General features: G+C 49.7%; 1 pseudogene; it reads right to left on the bottom strand.

Annotated features, from left to right (window-relative positions):
- Window positions 1–1,393: 1,393 nt before the first annotated feature.
- On the bottom strand, window positions 1,394–2,010 carry LOC146862878 (zinc finger MYND domain-containing protein 12 pseudogene; annotated as a pseudogene).
- Between the last annotated feature and the right edge of the window lie 3,328 nt (window positions 2,011–5,338).

The following is a 5,338-nucleotide window of genomic DNA, read 5'->3' as shown; positions in this document are numbered from 1 at the left end:
ACATTTTTAACATTTTAATTTCAATGGAATACAAACCCGATTAGGGGATATGCAACTTTTTCTCCTGTTTCTGTTTACAGGATTCCTCCTGACGAAGGGTTTTTACCCGAAATGCATAGAGGATATCCATCAGTACCTTTGTTGACTCAACATGCCATAATTTGTCATATGGAATAATGAATTTCAACTTTTCAACCATGAATAAATGAACTTTGGTTTAACTAAAACGAATTTTGGTAACTTCGTTACCCCACAATGCTGTGCGCATAGAGGGACACCACCCTAGCAGGGATAGTGCAACTCTCGTTATACCCTAGATCTTACCAATAGTGAATAGGGAATAACTATAATTGCTAACATGAGTATTGAGTAGGACAGGTAGTTGCCAAAGACTAGAACTGCAACCTCAAGGGAGAACTGTGTAATTATGTGTAAATGTCATATTCTTCATTTCTGTGATAGGCAATGAGTATTTGGCTGAACAATGGTTTATTGCTGCTGCTACATGCATTTTGTGTTTTGAACCAGTGTACACTAATCTGCATCCGCACCTCCCCCCAGAGGGAACCCTTAATTTCTCAGATCACGCAACCCTGAGAGGCTAGTGCAGAAGGGGTTCTTGGCCAGTGGCGGCTCCCCCATTGGGGCATGGGGGTGTCGCCCCACTGCTTTCTTGCAGTGTGAGAAGGTAGAAACATAAATGGAGCCTGGTTGGGGTCGGGCGTGTGTGCGGTCCTGCTCGAGGGCAGGGAGGGAGTGGCTTTGCTCACTGTTGTGGGTACTGACTGATTGGTCGGCCCCAGGGCCGAACAAAGCAGTCATGCAAACTCCCCCTTTTTCTCTATGTAGGCTGCTGAATACAGCCTACATAGAGAAAATGGCCCTGCTAGGGCGCTCTCTGCTGCGACTCACCAATCACAACGCTGCCATTGCAGCGTTGTGATTGGGTTAGGGCCGGGAAATGAGGCTGCCTGCTGGCTGCTTCCTGTAATCAGTGGTGGCTCCTCCATAGGGGCGTTTGGGCATTGCCCCACTGCTATCTTGCAGTGCGAGAAGCAGAGACATAAAATGGTAAAAACTACCATTTTATGTTTCTGCTTCTCGCACTGCGAGAAAGCAGAAGTGCCTGGTTGGGGGCAGGAGGGTGGGCGGTCGTGCTCGAGGGAAGGGGGGGAGTGGCTTACCCACTGTTGTGGGTACTAACTGTTTGGTCGGCCCCTTAGCCGACCAAACTATCAGTACCCACAACAGTGGGTAAGCCACTCCCCCCTGCCCTCGAGCACGACCGCCCACTCTTCCTTTTTCTTTATGCAGGAGAAAATGGCGCGGCTGGGGCGCTCTCCCCTGCGCCTTGTGATTGGCTCCCATGTTAAGTCGTGGCCGGCATCATGACTCAGTCCACCGGCCGCGACTGGGAGATGTTAGCCATGTGGAAGTACATAGCCGGGAGCATGTCGCCGGCGCCATAGGTGCAGCTGCTGCTGTAATAGATGTCCTTGGCCAAGTTGGAGAAAAAGAGTAGTGAATGCGGTGCAGCTTGGCCAGCAGTGTAGGACTGCAGTCGGGGTTCTTGAGTACAGTCCAGTCAGCGTGCAAGAAGAATTCCTCGTCCTGCGAGAAGTGGCCCATCCCGGTGCTGGTCTCGGCGAGCAGCAGGTAGGCGAGCACCAGCTGCAGGGAGCGCGGGCCGTGGACCTTGATACCAAAGCGCAGGGCGTGCATAGCGGCAGGAAGAGCCTGACTGTACCGCCAGGAAACAATAAGCAACCGCTCGGCCGCTAGCTGGCAGATGTCCAGCAGCCGGTGCCGCCTGATCTGCAAACTCTTCTCGGTGCGCGGGCTTCGGGGCACGCAGTGGCCAGTTTTCGAAGTCGCTGCGCTGATGGCTGATGCTCGGTCGAGCAGTAGTAGGTGACCTGGCAGTCTGGGCACTGCAGGAATGCCGGGGCCTGGCATAATCCGCACAGGAGACGCACCCCTGGGATTCGAGAGTGAGTTGATGCTCAGCATCTTACTCTGCTGTCTAGTTCTTTCGCACTGGCCTGGTGTTAAAAGCACTCCAGAACGTTCACTGAGTGTAGAGGCCGAGAAAGCCAAATAATGGTCTTCGTTCCAGGCACAGATTCCCTTCCGCTGTGCTTCTGGCTGCTTCTCAGGTGAGGATTGGGATCATTTACAAGGATGGCAGAGGGAGCTGTGTGGGAACCTGCTGAACGAAATTCACTGCGTGCTGATCTCTCTGGGTAAGGTACGGTTGCACTATTGATCAATATCAGGGAATGCTGCTGTCCTACGGATGCTGCTGGAGTGAATTATTGTAGGATTGTGAGAGCAGATCTTGTTTGGAAGTTCTGTCTTTCTGTCTTTGTTCTATCACTTTCCTTTTTTCAGGAGTATTGATCTGGGTATGTGTTTTTTCTATGAAAATCTTTATTTAATTTTCAATGCACTATACTCAACAAAAACAGGGCAGATCTATGCCGTAGTGAATTTCAACCTCCTCCACCAACATAAAGGTGCAGTTTAGAAATAGGTCTCCAGGCCGGCATCCACATCAGACTGTCTCTAGTCTGCACGCCAGCACGCCTCACATGGCTAGTATGCAGGATTAGGGGTGGCTTCTATTGACTGTAGGCATTTCCAACCAGTACAGAGGACAATAGAGTGGTCAGTTCAAACCGTGGACACAGTACAAAATTGTTGACACTCATCCTGATCTTTTACGCCTCACTACTTTCAAATGTCACCAGCCACCACTGTTCCTGTTCCTGCAGGAAAGCAGCGGGAACAGGCGGGACCCGGCTGCACCATCGCCACACCAGCCAGGAGCAGAGGCGGCGCCGGCGGTAATGTGGGTTGGTTAAGGTTTTATTTTTGTATTATAATTAGGGCTCCCGTTTTTCCGTTTAAACAGATTTTTACATATAAATACAGATGGAAATCTATATTTCCTTTGTCTGTATTTATATGTAAAAACGTCAAAATACTAGCAAATTATGCCGCGTGCAACCACAAAGGTACGTGTATTTCCCCTGTGTATGTGCCCTCAGGGGACAGATAAATGGCGGCTTCACAGTGTCCCTACAAACAGAAGATAGATAAAAGTCCCCGAGAAAGATGCTTCTGACAAAGTCTGTCCCGCTGCAGCCTTAGGCTCCTCTCCCATCCGGTTTGAACTGGCAGCACCAGAGTCCGAAATCGGATCCTCCGTCCTCCTTCCTCGTATGGGTGGGGGGTCTTGTGGTGTTCTTTTCACTTTGGAATGGGTGTTTAACAAGCAAATGGTCTTTTAAAGACCTGTGAAATACTCAGGTGCGGCTGTATGTGTGCCCGGGAAGCTGTCTCAGCCCGGGCTGCCACACACCAATGAAATCAGCCATACCACCCCATTCTCCAACTAATCTCTGTGATTGAAGGATAATTCTGCACTTGTGCACCCACATGGCTTCAGAGGATGCCTGCAGAGGATGCCTGCTGCACGCCCTTCCCGGGTTCCCGGCTGCTTTTTATTTATGTAATGCAATTTTATATAGTGTGAACTTTACCCGAAGGTTTTAGAGCGCATTACAAAAGAACCATTTCCCAACCTACTATTTATTGATTCAACAAAAAAATCAGGGCGTAACACAGGCCCCCGCAGCCCCCGCGGTGCAGGGGGCCTCCAAGCTCCAGGGAGCCCCCTCAGCACCGGACTTCGGCCGAATGCGCTCACTGCTGCATGCATGTGAGTGTGTAGCATCTTTGACTGCTTGGGAGTTGTACTCACTGTATGTGTTCTCAGCTGTTTCCGGTTGGTGGGAATCACATCTGTCTGTTGGGGAGTTGTAGTCACTGAATTTGCCTTCTGCTGCCTGGGTTGGTGGGAAGCACACCCCTCTGCTGGTTACGTGCACTCACTGAATGCGCTCTCTGCTGCATGTGGGTGAGTGAGTAGCATCTATGGCTGCTAAGGAGTTGTACTCACTGTATGTGTTCTCTGCTGTCTCTGGCAGGTGGGAAGCACATCTGTCTGTTGAGGAGTTGTAGTCACTGAATGTGCCTTTTGCTGTCTGGGAATGGATGGGAAGCACACCTTTCTGCTGGGGGTGTACTCACTCAATGTGCTCGCTACTTCCTGGATTGGTGGGAAGCACACCTCTCTGCTGGGGTTGTACTCACTGAAAATGCTCTCTGCGGCCTGCTGTAGGTGAGTTTAGGCTGTCACTGACAGCATTCTGCCTTGGTCACTGAAAGTGCTCCAGATGAGCTGAGGTAGACACTGGTAGTGGTGGCCTTTGGCCAGTGAATGTATTTGCTGTTGCCTGCTCCCGAAGAGCTTGTGTAGTCATTGACAGCATTGCTACTTGGTCACTGAGATTGCTCTATATAAGCTCAGGTGGGCAGAGGTGGGCATTGGATACTGAATGTGCTCTCTATGGTCTACTCTAGACAAGCTTCAGTAGACACTGGGGGTTTTAGGTCTTGTTCACTGAAAGCGCTCTTACTTCCTGCTCTAAGTGAGTTCAGGTGGACACTGGTATTGGTCACTGAATGTGCTCCCTGTTTCCTTCTATAGAAAAGCTTAGGAAAGCACTAACATTGTTGTGCCTTGGTCACTGAAAACGCTCTAGTTATCCTCAGATGGACACTGGAGGTGGTGGACATTGGTCAATAAATGTACTTGCTGCTGCCTTCACCCGAAGAGCTTAGGTAACATCATTGTTCCTTAGTCACTATGAGCTCAGGTGCACAGTGGCAGTGGCGTTTATTGGACACTGAATGTGCTCTCTGTGGTCTACTCTAGACAAGCTTCGGTAACACTGAGGGTTTTGGGTCGTGTTCACTGAAAGTGCTCTTGCTACCTGCTCTAGTTGAGTTCAGGTGGACACTGCCATTGGTCATTTAAATAAATGTTGAAAAATACTAGCTGTAGCGTCGTCTTTTGCTTGAGGCAAAAATAAATGTGGATAAATACAGAAAAAATGGCCAACAAATAAATATGGATAAATACAGACGGAAATGGCAAAAAAATAAATACCATAAAACCGGGAGCCCTAATTATAATCAACATCGGCATGGCTGCGCAAGAACGCCCCCCCCCCCCCCCCCCCCCCCACTCCCCTCCCCTCCCTTCCGCGAGCATGCCGGCCTCGGCTGACCAACTCGCACACTGGGCTAGCAAGTGTGAGCATCTGCAGAAAATACCAACACACATACGAAGCTAACCAGAGTGATAATCTACGAAACATAGAATCTCACACACTGAAGTAACAAGAGCAATACTCATTCAGGAGAATTAACAATATACACACTGGCGTAACAAATATCTGTATCTGTGTAAAAAGCAGCGCACACACGA

The sequence above is a fragment of the Triturus cristatus genome, chromosome 2_2, assembly GCF_964204655.1.
Source record: "Triturus cristatus chromosome 2_2, aTriCri1.1, whole genome shotgun sequence".
In the NCBI taxonomy this organism is placed as follows: domain Eukaryota; kingdom Metazoa; phylum Chordata; class Amphibia; order Caudata; family Salamandridae; genus Triturus; species Triturus cristatus.
This window is presented reverse-complemented; position numbering and strand designations above follow the sequence as displayed.